At 38.5% G+C, this 14,761-nt stretch overlaps 2 long non-coding RNA genes across 2 annotated transcripts; both read right to left on the bottom strand.

Moving 5' to 3' along the window:
* Nucleotides 1-874: 874 nt before the first annotated feature.
* On the bottom strand, nt 875-1,774 carry LOC123470307. Its single transcript, XR_006643943.1, has 2 exons — nt 1,245-1,774; nt 875-1,181 (listed from the first exon to the last, which is right to left on the bottom strand). It is a non-coding gene; the product is annotated as an uncharacterized LOC123470307 (long non-coding RNA).
* Nucleotides 1,775-1,986: 212 nt separating this feature from the next.
* On the bottom strand, nt 1,987-2,756 carry LOC123470309. Its single transcript, XR_006643945.1, has 3 exons — nt 2,557-2,756; nt 2,389-2,492; nt 1,987-2,330 (listed from the first exon to the last, which is right to left on the bottom strand). It is a non-coding gene; the product is annotated as an uncharacterized LOC123470309 (long non-coding RNA).
* Nucleotides 2,757-14,761: the final 12,005 nt, after the last annotated feature.

Here is a 14,761-nt window from a genome sequence, read left to right as displayed (position 1 = left end):
CTCTGTTATGTAGTGTTAGCTCTTTCAGCTAGTATATTTTGCCACGAACGTATATCTCAAATTGCGCAGTTTTCACACAATCGCAATTAGCAAATTACTGGATAATTAGCCGGTTGTTGCGCATGGGGATTGTCGTTTTTTTGCGCGAAGCAGTTGGAACAAACTTGTCTGATAACATGACCTCTATCGTCTATCCAACTGTTTTGAAACTTTAGTTTTGACATTCCCTTAAAGCCAACAAGAGACATTCCAGCTGCTTTGTGCAACAAACAAAAGCCACATCACAATCTACTCATCAGTAACAACAATTTAAAAAAACGATCGTGAATTCAAGCTTATAGTTTTGCAACACAATCCCAAAAAACGCAGATTTTATCGAGTCTAATTTTTTCCACTTAAACATAGGTTCTCTTCAAAAAAATTCGGTTAAATGGCCGAAAAAGTACGACCACTTTTATCGCGGTTGGTTCGGTTTCAAAGGTTTCATTGACATTTCATGTCCGATGTTGGTAGAGGTACGCATTCAAACACCACTTATCAAACGCACTAATTAGAAAAATACCCCTTTCTTTTTTGCTCAAGGAAATTTTATCAAGTCAGAGATTCATTGACAAAGGCAGCGATTATGACATGCTGATACCGTGGCTTGGTGAAGGACTTCTTACCGCATCAGGTGAAAATACTTCTCCATTCTAAACCTTAAAACGAAAGTTCATCTCGTCTTCTCTAAAAAGATTAGGTTCTTAAAATCTTTTGGTTAAAGTGTATGGCATCAGCTGTGGTCCAGGTATGTTTTGCCGATCCACCCAGCAGAGCCTAATGGAACTTACGGCATTGTGGTGTACTGTGCTTCATTAAGGATAATACAAAGCGGTCCTATTATTTGAGGGTTTATTGCCTGGATAGACAATCTGTTATTTCGGAACAAGAGTTGTACAGCTATTTTGAACCCTTCAATTTCCCTCAGCAGCCAAACAAAAACGAATGAATCGGCGAGCACGCAAGTAATTTGTCCTTGCTATTTCAAGACGATTTGATGTGCTGTCACTAGGCACACTGTAACGCCTATAAATCCTTTCCCTCTCTGCATCACTCAATTCTGGAATGTCAATCTCTGGAACATGAGCTTGGTTTTCCCTTAGAACGTCTTCCACGACAAAACCAATGGGCATTTCAATGTCCTGAACGAAGTAAAAAGTTAATTGCACCTATGTGCAAAGCTTGAAATCTAATATAAAAAATACCTGTTTGAGTTCCGTAAATTCTCTTCCTTGCTGCTGTAATTTAAAGAGACTTTGGAGAAATTGCTTATTGGGGGAAGTCCCTTTTGCTGTTCGCATTGAATGGCAATTCCAAGCCACCATCATCTCATTTAAAATGACCAGCAGCAGAGGAATAAAGACGACTTGGAGACAATAAATGTCTGTTTCATCGCCTACGTCCAACAAACCAGAGCTCTGAAGTTCCCTGGATCAGTGATCAAATATTATATAGCTGTAGAAATGTAAATTATGACGTCATATTACTGAAAGAGTAACTTAACAGGATGAGTGGCATACTTTTTCACATCAACCCGCATCCTTTCGATACGAGTGTTTCTGGTAGATTTCCCCGTCAAAAAACTCCCTCTATTTGGCCCTCTAACTTCGATCATGAATCGCCCCACTTCTATATTCTCTCCTCCGTGGTCGGTTCTAATTGTTATGGTAAATAAAATGTAATAATTTTGCTTAAATATAAAGCCTTAAACTAAATAATGTTACCTGACTCTTGAAGGACAGCCATAGTAACTGACTGAAGTCAAGAACACCTCGAGCGCTGTGCTTGCTCTATTGTTAGTTTTTGCTTCCATATTCATTACTGCGTGGGAATGTCCATCCACCCACCCAAAGATAATGATACCATAGCTATGATTTTGTATTACAAGTAAATACAACAGTTTTGAGTAGTACACCATAGTTAAATCAAATCTTACTCAATGAATGTGTGTAGCCCATCACCATGCCAGACAGATAATGCAGCACGAGAGCTATATTCTCTCCTGGTCAATCTTGGTGGCCTTGGACGAGGGCCAACAGTGTTTTGAATTGCCTGTCTGTTTCTTGAGCGTTGAACAATGTCACCTTGTCCTTGTAGTCTAGCCCTAATGATTTTCTCCCCAACACGATTATTCTCAGCAGAGATGTCTGTAATTTTCTGCTCAAGGGAATCCAATGTGATGTTGCTATACTTTCCTCTAACGGAAATATCCATGTCTTTCATTCGACGGTAGAAAGTTCTAACTGGAGTATTGTACATAGCTGCAATTTCTTCCACACGGAACCCATGACCTTAAAGTATGGAGTCAAATGTAAATGTCAACTCCAAAACAAACAAATTAACACTTACTTTTCTACGAGAATCTTCCATTTCTAATAACAATGAGACTCGGTTTGGCAGCTACAAGGTAAGTGACCAAACAGCATGAGATCCAAAGGTTACTTGTTCGATACCTTAAAGAAACAAGATTAGCTGACATAATTTAAACAACTAGCAAGAATATTCTAGCCCACTCACCTTCACAACAACCTGAGGCTAACCCGAAAAAAAAAAAAAAAACCTTGTAACTCCCTTCCACACCAACACTACAGCGGTCAAAAACAAACAAAAACCTTATAACTCCCTTCCACACCAACACTACAGCGGTCGATTATAATAGCAGAGTCATAGAGGGGGTGGTTCGTTCAATTAAGACAAAATATGGCCACCAGAGGGACTCTTCAGTACCCCACACAAAAAAAAAAAAATTTTCATTATAAAAAAAAAGTGTCTCATTATAAAAAAATTTTAGCAACATTATAAAAAAAAAGTGTTTCATTATAAAAAAAAATGTTTCATTATAAAAAAAATTGGGCAACGTTATAAAAAAAAAGTGGCAGAAACGGCGTTCCATATTCGAAATTGTATTCGAAATTATACAGTTTGGAGTTACATCGAATAAGAATAACGAATACGAATAAGGAAAATTATTATTCGACGAATAACGAATAAATATTCGAATTTTTGCGTTATTCTATTCGAAATTTTATTCGAAGGTTTTATTTGACAGAACACTGACCATTCGCACTGAAAACAAAAATCCCCGCACTGAACTTCCCCGATTCATTTATATCAGTGATGGTTAGCGGTGTCCCCGATTAGAATGTGAACAAAACATAAGAATGTGTCCAATGGGTAGGTCTTCTCGGCAAAAAAATTGGATCCGGTGGGTAACGGTTCTTGAGACTTTGTGCCACTACCTACCTGGTTTTCATGTGGGTAACACAATTTCGAAAACCGTTTCCATTACCCGGTTTCAAAACCCGGTTAGCCCCGATTTCCTACCTGATTACCCTGGTATTTCCCTGAAACCAAGTCACGCGCTTTGAATTTCCGTCACAAAAACTTTTTTTTGCTAATGTCCCTTTTAATTTAACTTGGCGCTTTGCAAGCCACCATTTTCCAAGATGGCGGTGGGTATACCCGGTTTGCCCATCAAATCCGCCCAGCCTACCCATTTTGGCAAATAGGCTACCCGGATCACCCATCGGCAACTATTCTTGGCGACGATCCGCGGGTAACCCGGGTTTTTGAGAACCGGGGCCGAGCCCTACTACCATGCCAGCCAGCCACTAGTAACATAGTCCACTGGATGTAATAGTTAAAGCCTGGAGCTTCCCTATCTTGCCCGTTCAATCGTTTTGACGCACTCCCTACCTCCTTTTTTCCAACTTGGAATGGACTTAAGCGCGTTCTACTGGTGTCGAAGAACAACATTTTTCAAAATATAAACATGCCGTTTTACAAATACTTCGCTAAATATATAACAATTGTGTTTTACGTTTATTTTCAAACTTTTTCTTTGTTGTATGAATACAAATGCAATGTAATTATTTTTTGAAATTTTCGTTTATTTAATGTAAATATTGTATAAAATGGTGCTAACACTGAAAAAAAAGGCAAGAATCAGATAGGGTCTGAACCTAATACCAATTCTCATTTCATGCACTTGTTATTCGCGTTAACCACTCAGCTATGCTATACCTGAAATATATGATATAACTAATAAGATAACTCTACTACTAATAAGAATCATAATTAGTCTTTTTGGATTGAAAATTTTTTATTCTTGATAATACAGGGCCTTTTCGTAATTTGACGTTTAGCAATTAATACAAATAATAATAATAAATAATTAACACAAGATAAAATTGATGCTTAATAATTTTTGTTTACTTATATCCTTGTTATTCAATTAAACAGGAGAAGACTTGCAATGAAAAATATTCCAAACCCGTAACTTTTGTCTTCAATTTCAACACTTTCAAAAAAAAAAAAAGCTAAAACGACAGCTAACTGTTTTGTTTGTTTTTTGTTTTGTTAACGATTGTTCAATGAAGTTCCAAGAATCTTTGGTGGTGGTGCTAGTGTCCATTCGAGAATAAGCTCCTCCCATCGCCGGAGGGGTGAGTCACTTTTACAGTTCTAGACTTCAGGCTTGAACTATTACATCCAGTGGGCTATGGTATTACATATGTAACAGAGAGTTAAGCTGAGGAATTGAGCAAGGGTAAATTTAAATTGCCTCTCAGTCTGGCATTGCTTCATTATGTTATAATATGTCATTTATAAACTGTATGTAATTGTTATTTCGACCGCTAGAATGCGCGGGCATGCACTCAGCGCCGAAATTATTCCGATTAAGCCACGCCCCCCATTGTATCCCTATAAATTGCGCCCTCACTCATTTTTCGCGCCAGTTGCCGGTGAAGAGTCGTAAGAGTAAGAGCTACGGTCGGTAGGCTCTCGGGTTTTTTGCGACCAAGTGTCAAATAAACGAATTTGTATTGCCGCACACAAATACGCAATCGAAAATAAATACAAAAACTACTTTTCGAATATCGCCAGTGCTGCGAGCATAACGAGGTAGATGCCAACTAAGAAGCCCGTAGGGTCTATATCCACATTCATTGTTGAAATAAGTAAGGCCCACAACTATAGTATTATAAGTAGGGGAGACCGGGGCTGCTTTGACTTTGGGGTTGAATGGATTTTGCATGTTTTGCAAAAACCAGTTGTTAAAAAAAATTTTTTATTTGTACAGCCTTGTTTCAAATTCCAAATAACTTGAGGGGATGAATTTTCGTAAGTTAAAACGCTTTTATTGTTAAGTTAGAACTAAATTTAAAAACAGGTATCTAAAATTGTTAAATTTTTTTTTATTATTTTTAAGATAGTTTTTCTGTGTAATTAAGAGAAAAAATTAAAAATAGTAACACTTGTAGAAAATGTTATTCTACATTTTTCTATACTAATTGTAATTATACTGAGTGTCCTATTCTTATAGAAATTTGTAATTTTTTGTGAAAGAAATTTTGGGGTTAATTGGACCAGACACTAACTTGTGAGGTTGATTGGCAGCGTTTTCTGTGTTGAATGGGAGGAGTTGTGGGCGGAGCTAAGTTGACGTTTTGTTTGTGGAAAGCAGAGCAGACATTCAGTGTGGCAAAATTTTCCAAATATTTATCATTCATAAATAATAATACTGTGTTACTATTTGTCTTAAATTTATGTATAATAATCTTTTCATTTCTTGGTGAATGTCTACTTAAAAAGAAAAGGCATGAAAGAAGGATTTCAGGTGAACATAGTGTATTACTTGGTTGACTAATCTTGATTAGTTCTCTCGAGATCATACTTAGATGAAAAAACAACTGTAGCTGAATAAATACAATAAGACGGTTATGAAAACAAATTCCTTTTGGCTGCACGTTCGTATCTGGTTCTGTTTACTACAGAAAGGGCAGAAGAATTTTTAATCGATAAGTCATCATCACATTTATCTCCCTTCTCACAATTTTTCTTTCGTGTAACTTTAACACAATCATTTTCTTTGTTTTCATCATCTATGCATATATCTTGGTTGCCCTTACTTTTCACTTTCCTTGGTTTATTTGTCGTAGGTATTGCAAGTCCCTTTTTCTTAGCTTGAATGCGATTATGGTGATCTTCTATAATTTGTTTCTCTGGAGTTGATGTTAGAATTCTAGTTGAACCTACATTACACGCTTTCTTTTTCCTCATCCCAGTTTGTTTTACCATTGGAAATGGTTGAATTTGTTCTGGGGTTATATGGTCTAGGCTTGAGTTATCACTTGTCACTGATGAATTGTCTGTAGCAACAGAGTCGGGTAGTTCAGCAGAAGGAACTAATGTAAAAATTGTTGACAAGAAAGACACTATTTGAAATAGTTTGTAAATGAATATTACCTGCCAAGTCTGTTACCAATGAAGGTGCAAATCTTGATTGATCAATTGCATATCGGTTGAATGGATAAATTCCAGTAGATTTGAAACCGGCTATAATGTTTGATGGAGACATTTTTTGCTGGAAAGCGGGACGAGTCAATTCTGCAATTTCCTTGATGCTGATTCGTTGGCCAGCATGACGTTTTAACCAAGAGTGGTGAAAGGCAGAAAGTGACTTTTTGAACGGCCCAATGACGGTGACATCTAAGATCGCGAATAAAGTCAAACAGCGAACAATATCAATACTCCTGACCCTAAAAATCAAGGGGGAAAAAACCCATTTTATTAAGAAGACGCAATCGAAAATAAATACGAAAATTACTTTTCGAATATCGCCAGTGCTGCGAGCATAACGAGGTAGATGCCAACTAAGAAGCCAGTAGGGTCTATATCCACATTCATTGTTGAAATAAGTAAGGCCCACAACTTTCAGGATTGATTATCCCGCAAGGCCAGATTACTGCTGGCGCAGAAGGTCAGTCCGGTCTTACGGGGGTGAGCCTGCCAGACTGTGTGCCTTTCTTTCGGGTAAACTTTTGTTTGGTGCCGTAGCACTTTATTCAACGACTACTGCGTTCGCCGTTATCGGGCTTGCGCTAGTAAGTCAAACGACGGCTGATCGCCTTTGTCGGGCTAGAGCACGGTCAATCCTGTTATGCCTTATCGGGCTTAACAGGGTAAACGGCCGCAGAGTATTACTCTTAAGCGGTGGAAAGGAGTCTCCTGATGGCGGCTCGGTCGCGGGCTGGCACGTCGAAGGAGGCGGCTGGCAAGCTGGAGGAGGCGGCGGCAGGCGGACTTCTGACCTTTTCTGAAATAGAACGGGTTACAGGAAATGACTTGACTTGACACGGGCAGTTCGGTGAGAAAAGTGAGTGTATTAACATGGCACGACGGCCCCTTATATACAAACAAAACTACACCGTTGTCTAATTTGTCCGGTCGTCCGATCCTGGAATAGAGGGCACCGCTGCTGATGATTGCCGGTTATCGATCAGTAAACTTCTCGATAATCCTGCGGGAACTTAACCTATATTCTGGCGGAATGAATTCTGCAGGCTCCGTCTCAATGAGTTCAATCTTCACGTCGTTCCTTTCACCCTCAACAGGTGTCTCGATATATATGGAAAAGACCTCAGCTAGTTCCAATGTCACAATCACAAGCTCCAGCCTCCATACTACGGCTCTTGCGAGCCCTAGGCCGTCTTAAGTCACTTGCTTCCGCTAATGGACTTCCTTACCCTCGGTAGCGCGGCACTCCACCGAGGGTGACTCGTCTGAGTCTAGCCTTCTTCGGCCAAAGGGTTGGCACCCGGACGATGGCTGTGAGCTTCGTCCGTCGGAATTTCCGACAACAACTATAGTATTATAAGTAATGCAAGAAATTAGAAACCACAAACAGTAAAAACATTTTATGTGTTTAAATTTATACCTGGAGAAAGAAGACAAGCACGCCCAATGTAAAATTGATCATCCTAGTGAATCTTTCTATTCCCGAACCACAGTCGTCTAAGACTTCTTCCGGATCTGGGACAAGCTGTGAATTTTTTGGTTCGTCACTGCCCATCTCAGTCATGGGAATGTTAGTTTCCTCAGTCATGGGGATTGATAGAACTGTTAGCCAGACAGTCTTTGGATAATCCCAGTAAAAGCCACTACATTTAAGGCCCCTTTTATCTATGGTTAATGCGTCTTTCTGGTTCGACTCGGTTGGTTTTCGAGCGACGGGGAATGATTTTTCAGTAACGTTCGGGACACTTTCTGCACCGTTGCCGCGAAAAAGAGAAGTCAAGTAATCGAAGATTTTAGTAAACATTTCTTTTTTTTTTGAAATGCCGAATGATTTGATTCAAATGCATTCGGCTCTACTTCAGTATTCCTGTAGACACAAGACCACTGATAGAACTAAATTTGGACCAATAGTTCCAGCTATTTGGAAAAGTATCATTATTTCAGACATTCTCCATGCGCCATGAGATTTTAAACTATTTTTCGCATATATTTCGTTATATTTATAGTTTGTTAAACAATTATGTTTATAAACTAATTTAGAGTTATTCATGACGCCCGACAACGCCCACAAGACAATTGTGGTTGTCTCCGACTTAATTCTGCCGTAACAAAAAGGAAAGATATAAACACAATTCTAGTATATTCGCCTAACACTTTGAGTTCTTCTTTGATAAAGAGAAAGATGCCAACAAGCTTATCTGGTTATCCCAGATCGTTATTAAAAACTCATTTAATATAATTGTTGTGAAGCACGACACAAAATACACGATAAATTAACGAATTTGTATTGCCGCACACAAATACAAATAGAGTAAGAGACAGCTGTCAAGTGATGTCAAACCTAAGGGCAAAAGGTTTGACAATTCTTATCGATAGATGGGGTTCTCACCAATAATAAAACCAATCTCTGTCGGCTGACATCGGCCGCGTTCAACCGTGACGCGTCGTCAAAGTCGGCGTGAATGACGGTTTTTGTGAAACCAAGCGGCAAGGATAAAACTTATACCATTAGATTGGGGAAATTACGCTGATTCTTAGGTTGTACGAACAGATGTTTTTTTTGCCGTTTTCGGGACAAACAGACGTTTTGAAATTGGGCCAATTTGACTGTTTTCGTCAAACTTAGCGGCAAATAAACCAAAAACACCATAAAATAGCCCAGTTCCTCCTGATAATTATGGTATAAGAACAGACGTAATTATTGGCCGTTTTATAGGAAACAGAATCAGTTAAACTGCTAGATTTGTTTTGTCAGACGTATTTATTTAACAATGGCAACACCGCATCCCACCCGCCTTATTCGAAAATATATATTTTTTTACAATTTTTTACAACTGCAACTCATATATCTTTTTACGATATAATTATCTTTTCACGCCATAATTTTTTTTTACTTATATATATTTGTAAAGTTTGGCAGCGTTCCTTGAGCTGTCTGCTATTCCGTTAATTAGTGTGTTACTCTGCGTAAACAATACTAAGAATGTAATATTGACACTGTGTTTACAAGTGTATTTCGTTTTTAAAATGACTCCCTAAAATAAAGAAAAGATATGTGTGATTCACATAGTTGATACTGCGAGTACGGAGAAGATAAAAATGTTTGATGACGAAAAACTTTTGAAATGTAAAAATGCTCTACTTGTTTACAAGTTTCGAACAAATTCAAAATTCAGTGGATTAAACCTACCTGAAACTCCTGATGACACCCAGGGCTATCACTCTTCCTGTTATAGTAAATTCACTGCTGTTTCCAGCAGTCAGATAAAATTAGCCAAAGAAAAACAGTGCAATAAAAACAGTGAAAGTGCAAGTGCAGTTCAAGATTCTTTAAGCGTTCCAGTTAATTTTCATAAACATTTATTTAAAGCTTATTCCATTAAGAATTATGCTATGTTTTGTAGATGCAGAAACAGCTTGTGCAACACAAAGCAATTCTAACACTCCTGCACGTAATTTAAGATCTGGGAAACAGCCTAATGTCAGCAATACAAGAACTGGCGTTTTTTTAAATCGCTGTTTTTTTGTGATAAAGTACGAAAGGAACATAATGGGAAAAATGAATGTCTTACAAGTTGCTCGACAGAAAATATTCAAGTAACAGAATTCATAAATTGCCTTTATATTATTAATAACAATAATAATAATTAATAATTTTTTATGTTTTCAGATCGGTATAATGAATGACGCCATAATCCTCGACGATGAAGCCATAGTAAGAAAGATAGGGAATCTCATATCGAACTTGCAATTCGTTTCTAAAGAAATAAAATATCATAATTCGTGCCGGAAAAAGTTTGCTTCTGCAGCCAAAAGTGCAGTAAAGAAACGAGAAGAGGAACATCAATCCAAGTGGGTTTTAAACAAGAGCATTAGGGAAAACGCTATGCAAAAAATTATAGCTTTTTTGGAAGAAAAAATCATGAAGGAAGAAGAGGTTCATCGTGTGAAAGATATCACAAAACACTATCGATTGCTGCTATCCGAACTTGGTTTGGATTATAATAGTATTTGTAGAGTGCGTAAGTGTGAGGTATTAGAGAAATTGATCAGCTATTTTGGTGACAAAGTAACAGTCATAAATCACACTGTCGAAGGCGTTGGACAAATCATTTTCAAATCCGACTTGAGCGTCGACAAGGCTTTACTGACAACTTTTGATGCGAACATCAGTTCTGATTACAAGGTAAAAACACTTCTAAACGTAAGTTGATTTTTAGTTTAATAATATCATGTAATTAATTTATAGGTAAAAGAAGTCGCCTTCATGCTTCGCAATTTGATATTGGAAACGCCCCGCAATATTCTCCCAAAAAACGTTAACATTAGGGATCTCATTGCCGGAGAAGTTAAACCACCAAATTTGCTTCAAACCTTTTTTGAAAGTCTGGTAGCAGGTAAACTTTGTTTTAGGCTATAGGAGAAATATGAATGCAATTTTTTTATCTCAATGAATTACCATCTTGACATTCCAATTCAGGTTTTAAGGCTCATACAGACAAAAGTGAAATCTCAAACAGAAAGAAGATTAGAATAGATACTTTGATGGATGACACCATTTTTGCCGTCACTAATGGACTCTACAAGCCATCAAAGCAATTGATGCTCGGGATGTACCTTAAATCTACAACAGGTAATCAATGTTATTGCTATTCTCATGGACATTTAAATTTTTAGTTAAATATATTGGCAATATAGGAAAACGCGAGGTGATTGACGTAATGAACCGTTTTGGACATTGCGTGAGCTACAATTTCGTAGAAGATTTGGAAACAGAGCTAGCTTTTGGTGCTGTTGAGGAATCTAAGTTATTGCCTGAAAGTTTGCTTCGCAGACCGGATCTCAACACTGGAGTTGCCTTTGATAATTTCGATCTTTTCGTTGAAACGCTTACGGGAAAAGATACATTACAGGACACCGTGGGAATCGTGACACAAGATATTCCCCCTGATGGTGACAACTTTCTTCCATTGGATGAATTCGAAGAAGACGAATGTGATATCATACTACAAACTGGGAAGCGACGACGGGCATTCATATCAAGAGATATAATAATTGAACCTTATTACAAAAAACCCAGAATGCTGTCTGAGCCCATGCTGGCTTTAACAGACAGTAGGAGATCACTTCCACCACCTAGCACTTTGGAAACTGCTTTTAAACTTGACTTCTTATGGATGTTATCACTATGGCACTGCGTGCCGAATACTCCTATGTGGACCGGGTGGAACTCTCGGATTGTAAAAGATGTCCTCCCTCTTCAAAGAGTGCGTTATTTGCCGCAAATAGACGCATCTCCAACTCGAGTGGATGTTGTTAAAAAGACAATGGAAAGATCTCTTCGAATCTTAAAGGAGTGTAACCAGATATACATCTCCGTTTCTTACGACCTCGCAATAGCAAAACAAGCACTGTGTATCCAGTCAATGGAGAAACCAAGATTTAATAACCTCTTCATCCAGCTCGGATCTTTCCACATCTTTCTCTCGTTTTTCAAAGCAGTAGGGAAATTCATCGCCGAGTCTGGGTGCCCATATGCACTAACAGAAAGCGGAGTACTGGCTGCGGGATCGCTCAACGGTTTCCTCCTTGGGACAAATTATAGTCGGTGTAACCGCATCCACCCACTCCTCGCGGTTTCACTAGAAATTCTTCACTTCCGTGCATTTCTAAAAAAGGAAGACAATCCAGCGTTGTTAGAGAGTCTCCCACGTTTGTTGCTGTTTCTCAAAATCGGAGATAAAGATCCCTGTGGAGACGATGTATTCCATGGGTCAATTCCAATTGAGCTACTAGAAATCCACGAAAAGTATATTTAATCTTAATATTGCAACTTCTTGTTCCTCCAATGTGTTATCTTTTTTGCAGATACAAATCCTACAAGGAAATTACCTTAAATGGTGGGCACGGTGCAACTGCAAAATATTATTTGATCTACATAGAGCTCATAGGATTATATATATCATCGTTTTTCTCGATCGATAAGGACGGGAGACTACCGTCTTTATATTCACCTTCAACCTGAAATTTCGAAGCTTTTTTTGCGTTTAACCATCAAAATTACGCTAGATGGGGCGTCAGGTATATTGCACAATGAATTAGCTAGTTTCTTATTAATCCTTCTTTCTCTTTTTTACCAGGTTTCATGATAATATGTTACGAATGGAAGACACTCATCCTGGAATCACAGAACAATTTGAAAAGGGGATGATTTCGATTAGAAGAACCAACAAGTCCTTTTCACGGACACCAATTGATCTTGTAGTAGAGCAAACCATAAATGCTGAAGCGGCAAATCGTTCACGCGGTAACATGTGTGCTTTCGGTTTCTCAAAACGCCATTACTAAAAGTTATTGTTTTTTTTTTTTTTTAATAGGGATTATTAACTTTACTAATTCGAGCTCCGCAATACAGCGTTGGTGCGTTACTCACTTTATCCGCACGCAAGTTGCGTCAAATATGCTGAATGATTTGGGATTGCACAGGAAGGAAGACATAGCCAGAGAAGCACACCCTAGCCGTATCCGAAAAGATATGAAACAACTCAAAGAACTAACGGACTTCTTAACTTCTTGCAAAAATCCCTTTTCTGATGAAAACGAACCGTTATTCAATATCAGTACTGGCAAGGCTGCCTCTAATGAAACGCAAAAATTTTTGCTTAACGTAAGGGAAATTGGCGAAAAAGCAATGAATGATTACATCGAACGTTGCCATGAAGATCCCCTTTCATTCGAACTCCCCATAAGAAGACAGAAAATATCGACTTTCGCCAACGACGGAAAAAAGATAAAACGAAGTTGTCAGGGAATCATAAAAGAAATCAAAATGGAACGTGATATGTTGGGGAAGCTGCTGATGATTTAACTCAATCACAAACTTGATATCGGACTCGTCTTACAATACCCACTCACTCCCGTCCCACTAGTATTCAGCCATCTTGATGGGACGATAAACAGTACCGACAAAGCGGTGCTCTACAAAAATCTGGAGAAAAGAGTTGACAGTGTTGGACCGGAAGTTATTGATGTGTACATAGTGGACGGATTTTTCTTCTTACACCTTTTGGGTCCCAACATACCACAGATTTACGAAGATATCGCTAGGTTTATCCTGGTAAAACTTTGCAAATTAAAGGCAAAGACGATTCATCTTGTTTTCGATCGCATCCTATCCCCTTCCATCAAAGATTTGGAACGTGATGTTCGAAGTGACTGTGATCACTCAACCAATTACGGTTCCTCTGGAAAAAAAACAAAAGAGACCCGCAAATTTTTTAAAGGCCTTAAGAAATGATTCTTTCAAAATACAGCTTGTAAAGTTCCTTGCGGACGCATTCGAGGACGACTCTTACATTAATATACTTGTTGAAAAAACAGTGTATATCACTGAAGACACGAACTGCTACTCCTATAAAGTTTTAGAAGATCGCATAATGAAATCCAAAGAATTACACATGGAAAATTCCCACGAGGAAGCAGATTCAAAGGTATAGATTTTAATGCGCATACACACAATATCTTTATTCACCTAAATTTCTTTTTTGCTTTCAGATGATAACTCATCTCGCCTCCGTCAAAGGGCCTGCGCATGTGGTTATCCGATCTTGGGACACAGACGTGTTGGTCATCGCGCTAGCTAACTGCCATATGATTAGTAAATACATTTCTATATACATGGAAGTCGGAATCGCAAGCAAGAACTCCCTCCGTTTTATTGATGTTAGTTCCCTGTACGGAAAACTTGGACCTCGATTTGCAAGATCTCTCGCTGGATTTCATTCTTTCACCGGTTGTGATCAAAATCCTGCATTCTCACGTAAAGGAAAAGTCAGGCCACTAGCGATTCTCGAAAAATCATTACTATATCAAGATGCTTTCTCATCCCTTGGTGCATCAGAAACAATTGACGAGAACACAATCTCTACAATTGGGTTGTACGTGTGCGAAATGTATGGTTTCAAGAAACATACTGGAAGTGTAGATCAACTTGATGTCGATGACGCCAGGCTTCACATTTTTTCAAAAGTCTACCAGTCTGGTTCAAGCAATCCAATGTCGAAAGTGAAAGGGTTGGATGGAAGCTCGCTTCCTCCCTGCAATACAGTTCTTTTTCAGCAAATTCTCAGGGCAAATTCGATTTGCTCGGGATGGAATTTTGCTACGGATCCTAAGCCTCATATTTTCCCACCAGACAAAAACGGTTGGAGGAAAGAAAAAAACAACTCCGGTGTCGAATCATATAATCTACATTGGTTCGATGGAGAAATGGTTCCAAAAAATCTGGATGACGTTATGGATACTGATCCGCAAGAGGAAGACAAAGGAGAAGAAGAAGAAGAAGAGGAAGAAGAAGAAGAAGAAAAAGAAGGTCACGAAGAAGGAAACGATGATTCGGAATCAGCTGACAGCGATGCAGATT

This window comes from Daphnia magna, linkage group LG3 (genome assembly GCF_020631705.1).
Source record: "Daphnia magna isolate NIES linkage group LG3, ASM2063170v1.1, whole genome shotgun sequence".
Classification (NCBI taxonomy): Eukaryota; Metazoa; Arthropoda; class Branchiopoda; order Diplostraca; family Daphniidae; genus Daphnia; species Daphnia magna.
This window is presented reverse-complemented; position numbering and strand designations above follow the sequence as displayed.